Genomic DNA, 9,650 nt, shown 5'->3' on the forward strand with positions numbered 1-9,650 from the left:
TCTCCTCACCTCAAAAAAGATATTCTAGCACTAGAAAAGGTTCAGAAAAGAGCAACTAAAATGATTAGGGGTTTAGAGAGGGTCCCATATGAGGAAAGATTAAAGAGGCTAGGACTCTTCAGTTTGGAAAAGAGAAGACTAAGGGGGGACAAGATAGAGGTATATAAAATCATGAGTGATGTTGAGAAAGTGGAGAAGGAAAAGTTATTTACTTATTCCCATAATACAAGAACTAGGGGTCACCAAATGAAATTAATAGGCAGCAGGTTTAAAACAAATAAAAGGAAGTTCTTCTTCACGCAGCGCACAGTCAACTTGTGGAACTCCTTACCTGAGGAGGTTGTGAAGGCTAGGACTATAACAATGTTTAAAAGGGGACTGGATAAATTCATGGTGGCTAAGTCCATAAATGGCTATTAGTCAGGATGGGTAAGGAATGGTGTCCCTAGCCTCTGTTCGTCAGAGGATGGAGATGGATGGCAGGAGAGAGATCACTTGATCATTGCCTGTTAGGTTCACTCCCTCAGGGGCACCCGGCATTGGCCACTGTCGGTAGACAGATACTGGGCTAGATGGACCTTTGGTCTGACCCGGTACGGCCTTTCTTATGTTCTTATGTTCTCTATAGCAGGAATTCAGGGCAGGTGAGTTCACTGCAGGCACGGTGGGATACTGGTGGAGACCAGTTATGGTGATATAATGACCAGCAGCATTTATACTGACAATTTGTCACTTTAAGTTTGCTGCACAAAGCTCTAGGCCTCTCATCGAGGTGGTTTTATTTTGTCACCAAAACAGGGCAGTTTTGTCACCAGACGTGGCATTGCAGTGTGTGCCCCAGTCACAAGCTGCCGACCGAGGGAGCGTTGTGTGTTTTTCACACACCTGAGCTATATAATGATGCTGAAATAACTTTGTAGTGCAGACCTGGCCAAAGATCTTTACACACACACACACACACACACACACACACACACACACACACACACACACACACACACACACACACACACACACAGAGCTTGCAAGGAAAACCTCACCTGCTCCTCTGCTTTGCAGAATCCAAACACAAGCAAAGCTTGTCAGGCCCCAGTGGGGATGGCAGGAGTCAGGTGTGAGCAGACACTGTATTTTGGTCACAGGCAGGCACCATGGCTTAGCTGGCTAAAACACCTGCCTTGTAAACAGGAGATCCTGGGTTCAGCTCCCAGTGGTGCCTTGTTGAGTACCTCTTGGAGCACCTGGTATTGGCTACTGTCAGAGAACTAAATGGGCCTTTGGTCCAGCCCAGTATGGCTGTTTAAATTACACTGATAACAGAATTACTGAGAGTTAAGAGCTGATAGGTCAGTGGTCCAGCCTGTCACAGATGATCCTGCTTCCTCTGGGACAGGGCAGGTCTGGGCTCTCACACCAAATGGCTCATTGTGGCTGCCAGAATCTGTGAGCGGCTCATTTAGTTTGCACTGAGGGTTGAGTCCTGCTTTGTGCACCGTGTGTGAGAATGAAAATGCTAAAACGCCCTTTGAAATAACAAAAGCAGCAGGACGTGTTATTGTCCCTGCCCCAAAGCAGACAGACCAATGGAGAAATGCCATTGAGTCCAGGGTAATACTCCACTGCCATTTTACCTTTTTCACTTGCTAAACTCACTCCTAACCTTGAGGGCTCCCAGAGCCCGATATTGAGCCTGAGCGGAGATGTCTACACTGCAAATTTACCACCCCATGCCCCTAGCCTGGGAGTCTGCACTGGCACGGGACAGCAGTGGGTGTTTCATTGCAGTGTGGACATAGCCCCAGCCCACTTGGCTTTGGAACCCCTGTCCCCTGCCTAGCAAGTGCTATTGAATTGAGGGTGAGTCCCTCAGTCGGGGTCTGCCAAGCACAGTTCTGCTGCCCTCGATTCACACAACAAGGATAACAACCCTTTATTTCTCCTGCCCCTGTAACATGGAGACTGGGAATCCAACACCAGCCACAAGTGATCATTTCGGCCAGCGACTCAACCTATTTCCAACATACTGTAAAATCCACATGCAGACTCATACCCGAAACCTTGCAAGAAAATCTTCCTGAGGGGGTCTGAAGCACCTGCTGCTGGAGGGAAGGAGGGAGCTGTGGGTTGGGATTGAGGAGCAGCGTGAGGAGGGGGGCCTGTGGGTTGGGACAGAGGGGCACTGGGAATAGGAGGGGCCTGTGGGTTGGGATTGAGGGGCACTGGGAATAGGAGGGGCCTGTGGGTTGGGATTGAGGGGCACTGGGAATAGGAGGGGGCTGTGGGTTGGGATTGAGGGGCACTGGGAATAGGAGGGGCCTGTGGGTTGGGATTGAGGGGCACTGGGAATAGGAGGGGCCTGTGGGTTGGGATTGAGGGGCACTGGGAATAGGAGGGGCCTGTGGGTTGGGATTGAGGGGCACTGCGAATAGGAGGGGGCTGTGGGTTGGGACAGAGGAGAAGGGTGAAGAGGAGCAGGCTCTGGTTGGGAGTGAGGAGCAGTGAGCACAGGAGGGGCTGTGGGTTGGGTCTGAGGGGCACTGGGAAAAGAGGGGACATGGGTTTAGGCTGAAGAGCATCTTCGTTTGGGGATCCAGCAGGACAGGGGAAGGCAGCAGGTGATTCTAATTCCTTAGGGCTATTCTGTGTGTGTGTGTGTGTGTGTGTGTGTGTGTGTGTGTGTGTGTGTGTGTGTGTGTGTGTGTGTGTGTGTGTGTGTGTGTGTGTTGTGTGTGTGTGTGTGTGTTGTGTGTGTGTGTGTGTGTGTGTGCAGGGGAGGAACTAGTCAAGAAAACAAGAGCGGGAAACAATAGGGGAAACCTGCTGCTCTCTCTGGCCCAGTCAACTCTACGAGTTTATATCGAATTTAGCAGCGTTAAATCGCATTAACCCTGCTTCCGTCCACACAACGAAGCCCTTTATATCGATATAAAGGGCTCTTAATACCGGTATCTGTACTCCTCCCCAACGAGGGGAGTAGCGCTGAAATCGGCATTGCCATGTTGGATTAGGGTTAGTGTGGCCACAATTCAATGGTATTGGCCTCCAGGTGCCATCCCACAGTGCACCATTGTGACCGCTCTGGACAGCAATCTGAACTCGGATGCACTGGCCAGGATGACAGGAAAAGCCCTGCGAACTTTTGAATTTCATTTCCTGTTTGCCCAGCATGGAGCGCCGATCAGCACAGGTGACCATGCAGTCCCAGAATAAAAAAAGAGCTCCAGCATGGACCGTACGGGAGATACTGAAGCTGATCTCTGTATGGGGAGATGAATCTGTTCTATCAGAACTCCGTTCCAAAAGACGAAATGCCAAAACATTTGAAAAAAATCTCCAAGGCCATGGTAGACAGAGGCCACAACAGGGACTCGACAGAGTGTTGAAACTTAAGGAGCTGAGACAAGCGTACCAGAAAGCCAAAGAATGAAATGGACGCTCATGGAGGGAGAGGCAACTGATGTCTGTAGCTATCCCACAGTTCCTGCAGGATAGAATACCCCTGGTTGAAGTTCTAGGGGTGTGTCTGTGCAGATTTGTTCTGTGCTTTTTCAGGGAGTTTCTTGAGCAGATGGTGTAGTTTCTTTTGGTAACTCTCAGTGGGATCAGAGGGTAATGGCTTGTAGAATGTGGTGTTAGAGAGGTGCCTAGGAACCTCTCGCTCATATTCCAACCTATTCATGATGACGACAGCACGTCCTTTGTCAACCTTTTTGATTATGTCAGAGTTGTTTCTCAAATAAATTTGTTAGTCTTTAAGGTGCCACAAGTACTCCTCGTTCTTTTTGCTGATACAGAGTAACACGGCTACCACTCTGATACCTGTTAATTTATCTAGCTCTGTTTTAAACCCTGCTATAGTCCTAGCCTTCACAGCATCCTCAGGCAAGGAGTTCCACAAGTTGACTGGGCGCTGTGTGAAGAACCTCCTTTTATTTGTTTTAAACCTGCTGCCCATTAATTTCATTTGGTGGCCTCTAGTTCTTATATTATGAGAACAAGTAAATAACTTTTCCTTATTCACTTTCTGCACACCACTCATGATTTTATATACCTCTATCACATCCCCCTTAGTCTCCTCTTTTCCAAGCTGAGAAGTCCTAGTCTCTTTAAAAAGTCCTGTGGCACCTTATAGACTAACAGACTAACTGTTAGTCCAGGGGTAGGCAACCTATGGCACGCATGCTGAAGGCGGCATGCGAGCTAATTTTCAGTGGCACTCACACTGACCGGGTCCTGGCCACCACTCTGGGGGGCTCTGCATTTTAATTTAATTTTAAGTGAAGATTCTTAAACATTTTAAAAACCTTATTTACTTAAAAAAACTTATTTAGTTAATTATATATTATAGACAGAAAGAGACCTTCTAAAAATGTTAAAATGTATTACTGCCACGTGAAACCTTAAGTGAAGACTTGGCACACCACTGCTGAAAGGTTGCCGACCCCTGTGTTAGTCTATAAGGTGCCACAGGACTCTTTGTCGCTTTTTACAGATCCAGACTAACACAGCTACCCCTGTGATACTCAAAAAGGTAGTGTCCCCTGGTGGGTGTAAATCACTGACCTCTCTCCTCTCTGAGCACTGACTGCCCCTCTGTTTCCTTGCCTCTCAGTCTGTGCAGATGGGACCTTTCCCTCCAGTGCTGGAGGATTCGCCCTTCTCATCTACCATTGTCCCAAGCAGCACAGCAGGTGGGAATCTTAAATGTACCAAGGTGACTTTGGAGCAGAAGCCCCCACAGACCTTCCATGCAATTGTCACTTGCCCCTGACTGAGCAGGGAGACTGGTGGCCACATCCCCTCTGGGCATGAGCAAAGAAACAGGGTGAAAAAAAACCTGAAGATGCTGGGGATTGAACCCAGGGCCTCATACATGCCAAGCATGTGCTCTACCACTGAGCTATATCCCCAGATAGACTGTGGGTGCTATAGGTCACACTCAGAGCCCTCCTATTTCCAGCAAATCCAGTGACCTAAAAGCTTCACAAAAAACTCATTCCCCTGTCTGAGGGCCAATCCTGCTCTCCTGGAGGCTGCTGGTTCTTAGAGGTCACTTTGCAGCAGGGCCTTATTCGATGTGTGGGGCAGAGAGAGTGGGTGCCCTGGGCTCAGGGTGCAGAGATACACTCAGCCCTCTCCCCTGCATTGGGTGGGGGGTGCTGCCACCCCGTGCTTCAAGGTCATGGTGGGGTGTGCTGTGAGTAGCTCAACATCTCACCCTAGTGGCAGAAGTGGTGTGGGGAGCTCCAGGTGTTTCTAGGATCTGCTATTTCCACTGCCTGCGAAGTCCAGCTTTCCCCAGCACATTCACTGTGGTGCAATTGGGTCACTGTTTCCATGGCTGAACAGCAAAGAATCGCTCCCAGTTTCCCTTCTGTCTGCAGCAGGATTAGCTTGTGTCAGTGGTTAATGAGGTGGATCTAGTTGTAAATTGTTATTCATTCCCCACCTTGACAATTCACACAGTCCCTTTCCCATGCAGATTCCCAGCACCTCGGTGATCCTGGTAGCAGGGGTTGGGTCCTGAGACTTTCAGGGTCCTTTTCCCCCTCCACCTGGAGTGAACTCAGCTTTTCCCCATCCCAGACAATCCATGAAATAACAACAGGGGCATAAAGAAAGAGGGGAGGGAACATCTCACGGCCAGGGCTGGATGTGCCCAGGGCCCCCGGCTTGTCCATTGTTTCCATGGAATTTGGCCCCCTGCTTTGCACAAGGGACAGAGAAAGATCTTCCTGTTCCTGTGTCTGTGCAAAGAAAATTGTGCGTCTGTAGGAAAGAGAGGCGGGAAATGGCCCCATGATGAGACAATAGGCTCAGGATTAAGACCTAAGGACTCAGGCTGAGAACTGATAGAACTGCACTCATCTGGGATTTAACAAATTGTCTTCCCTGGAGCAGGGCCAGATCCAGCGTTTTTGCCACCCCAAGCGAAAAAAGAAATAAAATAAAATAAAAAACCCACAATTTGTGGCACTTCAGCAGCAGCTCTACCACTACTGCTTTTGGGGGCAATTCAGCAGCAAGAGGGCCAGACCTGCCTTTGTGCCTCCCCAGGAACCTGCTTGCTGCTTGGTGCCAGCCCTGCCACGGAGACACTGGGAAGATGGGGGACTCAAGAAAAAGCCATGGATTTGTTTACACTGCAAGTGAAGAATAACTGAAAGCTTTTTGGTTTAAAATAACTTTTCCCTGACTGGGAATTGAACCCAGGCCTTAGCCGTGAAAATGCCAAATCCTAACCACTAGACCACCAGGGAGGTGAGGGTGGTGTTTTTCTTCTCACTTATGTTACACTTTCTTAGGCTACTTTCTAGCCACTTTTGGAAGTTGCTCCATTGTCCATTCCCTGAGGGGCTAAGAGCAGAGAACCCCTGTGCTCAGGGTCACAACCTCAGCCCAACCCAAGTCACTGAAACAAACACAAATGATGCTTCAGCTTCCTCCAGCAGGATCACAGAGCAACACAAAGAAAACCCAGCACGAACAATCCTCCTCTGCCTTCATTTACCCCATTGCAACCCTCTCAGCAGCCCACTCTTGCGGGAAGGACTCTGAGCTGATAGGAGCTCTAGCATAGAGACCAAGGGAGGGGTGTTGCTCCCCCTGGGTGTGAGCTGATCACATTCTGACTCTGTGTAACAGGGCTCTGAGCTTTACCATCTTGTGAGTTCTGTGTCCTGAACAAGCAACCACAGCGCTGACCCCTCCAGATCCTTCTGCTGGGAGCATGGTGATTACACAACAGCTGCCAGCCCTTTTTCCCTTTCCTTGTCCTCCTCGGCTTCCCCAGACCTTCCCCACAAATGGTTCTATCAGGTGCTGGAGGGATCTAAGGACTTGCAGGTTTCCCGAACCCACCTCTTAAGGAAAACAGTGATTCCCTTCTCTGACACTCCTGGGCCTGGGCTTCTTTTGAGTTTTTCCCTAGGGGTGCCTGATTCCCTGTGAAAATGTGTGTGTGGCACCAGCTTGTTTGCCCCGTCTCTGGGAGCTGAGAAACTTTATCAGACTCTCCCCCACTAGATGAGTCCAACAGCACCTCCCCTTGGTGGGAGAATCCTAAATTCCACCCTCCCACGCTGGTTACTCTGACCAGCTGATGGCGACAGCATGCTAAATCAACCCCAGCTCTCTGGGCTAGAGAGCAGCATCTAACCAGCCTTGTGACAGCTCCGGTTTGCTCACTGGAGACATAACGAATCAGGAAAGAAGGCAAATGTCAGACAGGGAACTTCAGCTCACAAATAAACACCCTCAGGCTCCTTCTACACTGTGACTTGGCAGTTGACTGACTTTAAATCTAGCTAGCTCAGTTGGTAGAGCATGATGCTCTTAATCCCACCATCATAAATCCAAGCCCCTTGGTGGGTGGTAGCGACAGCCCTTAGGTGTCACTCTTCTGCTAATAGTCACAGACCAAAATGAAACAAACTCTCTATGCTCTTCGGCAGGTCATGTTTCTTCCTCTCTCTGAGCTTCAGTAAAACATGAAGAGAGACCAAACTGACATTTGCATCCTCTGTTAAGAGAGGAATTTCTCCTCTTCCATTCTACCCCAGGGAAGAAGAGGGGATAATAACCATTTAATGGATGTCTGCAAAGAGAAAAGCTATTACAGAGATGGAAAACCCCTCCCCTCACTGTAGCAACTGTCTGTTCCACAGTGTTACAGCAGTATTTTAAGCATATACAGCCTCAGAGTGAGAGCAGATCTTGCTCCACGGATGCTCAGGGATTAAGACAACAGCACTGACCACACACCAATGCTTTCATAGTTGGCAGGATTCAAACCTGTGTGGGGGACACCCCAATGGATTTCTAGCCCATTGCCTTAACCACTCAGCTGCAACTACTTGACGTAGAGCTGCTTTACTACACAATGTTTCTGTTCTCACAGAAGTGTCACTTCAAATTGCTCAGACCAGCTTCCCCAGCACACTCACAGCTGTGCATTAATGTAAGTGTGTCCATGGCTGAACAGCAAGAGTTCCTGCCCATTTCCCTTCCAGCTGGAGCATGATGAGAGTGTGTTTGTGGTTAATAACATTGCTATAGGTTGTTGTTCATTCCCCACACTGACAATTCAGACAGTCCCTTTCCTATCCAAATCTCCACCCTATCATTCCAATAGCCGGGGTCAGGATTTCTCTGGGGCACTGAAATGTTTCAGGGGGTTGAACTCAGCCTTGCATTCCATCCCTGATGTTTCATGGACTAACAACAGCAGCAGAAAGAAAGAGCCGAGCCAATATCTCCCTGGCAGGGATGCAGGTGCCAGGTCCCCTCTGTCTGACCATTGCATTGCAGGAGAGAAGGGTTCACTGGAATTGAATGTCCTGGCTCAGACCAGAGACACAGGGAGGTTTTGCTGTTCATGGAGCTGTGCAAAGGAAATTGTGTCTCTGAGTGAAATTGAGGCAGGAAATGAAACACCCAATGCCCTAAGGAATGTGGGTGAAGGACTCGGGCTCAGCAATGATTTAACAGGGGTTTGTTTCAATTTATTGGCCTGATTAAAACTATGGCTAAAAGCCCCCTGTAACAGGGGCTGTGGGACAGGACAGGCAGTTCTGCGCGGAGTGTTCAGAGCTGCCCCCTATCTGCCCTTTCTCTGCACCACCCCTGCTCCCAGAATGCACCAGGCCCTGGACTGAACTCTTCCCCTGCCGGCCGAGGTGGTTTCATTTGCTGTGACCCTGTTGGCTTGGCAGGGGAGGAAGTGACAGTCCCACCCCAGAGCCAATGCCCCCCTGTCACTCAGCCCCCTGACCCCCAGCAGTGCAGGTCAGCCAGGAGCTGGGCCCTGCCAGGCACTCAGGGGCGTCTCCCCTGCAGCTGGGGGCTCTCCCCAACGTGGTCTGTGGGAGCTCACGCACTAATGGGGCAGCGGCAGCAGCCGCGTGGTGGGTTGGGCTGGTGACCCGGGTCCATCTCCTGGGGTCGGCTGGGTTCATGCTCAGGTGACTGGCCCCAGCCACCGGCCGAGCCCCACAGCCACGCTGCTGCTGTTACCGCACTAGCCCCTCACGCCCCCATTCCCTCACTGAAGCCAGGAGAAGGTTTGCAGGGAGGAGGTGGGGGGGGGGTTGACCCCAATATCCCAGAGCTGATTCTCCTCACAAAGGGGTGTGTGCGTGTGGTGGGTGCCGTGTGCAACGCCCTGTGCCCAGGAGGAGGGGACTGGGGCTCTGCCGGCAGGAAGATTTATCCTGCAGGAGCCCTGCCTCCCTCCCCCAGGGGTTCCCCTGGAGCAGAGAAGCTTTGAATCCTCGCTGGAGACTAGAGACGCCCGAGCAGCACAAGCTGCCTGGCAGAGGTTCTGGATCAGGGCCTCACGGGCACATTGGGTTCATTCCCTCAGGGCTGCCCTGCCCAGTGCCAGGGCTGCTCTCACTCCTCCAGCACAGAGGGGGCTGCAGGCTCTTTGCCAAGCTGGGTCCCAGCTCAAGGCAGATTTAACACTAGCAGGGGGCCCAGGTATGTGCTGGTGCCGCTCAGGGAGGGAATCTGGGCCAAAGACTGATTAGAAATTGGGTAACACTAAAGTGGGACTAGAAAGACCCTTGCTGGGACGTGGCGGGTAGGTAGCCCCCATTGTGTACCGTGCCCTCGCCGAGAAGTCTCTGGGAGAGTGGATTCTTCTTAAT

At 50.6% G+C, this 9,650-nt stretch overlaps 2 non-coding genes across 2 annotated transcripts; both read right to left on the reverse strand.

Moving 5' to 3' along the window:
- Positions 1 to 4,838: 4,838 nt before the first annotated feature.
- On the reverse strand, positions 4,839 to 4,910 carry TRNAA-GGC. Its single transcript has one exon. It is a non-coding gene; the product is annotated as a tRNA-Ala (tRNA).
- A 1,278-nt stretch (positions 4,911 to 6,188) lies between these two features.
- On the reverse strand, positions 6,189 to 6,260 carry TRNAE-UUC. Its single transcript has one exon. It is a non-coding gene; the product is annotated as a tRNA-Glu (tRNA).
- Between the last annotated feature and the right edge of the window lie 3,390 nt (positions 6,261 to 9,650).

Source organism: Mauremys mutica, unplaced genomic scaffold, assembly GCF_020497125.1.
Source record: "Mauremys mutica isolate MM-2020 ecotype Southern unplaced genomic scaffold, ASM2049712v1 000367F_np12_subseq_318797:344841_obj, whole genome shotgun sequence".
Taxonomy (NCBI): domain Eukaryota; kingdom Metazoa; phylum Chordata; order Testudines; family Geoemydidae; genus Mauremys; species Mauremys mutica.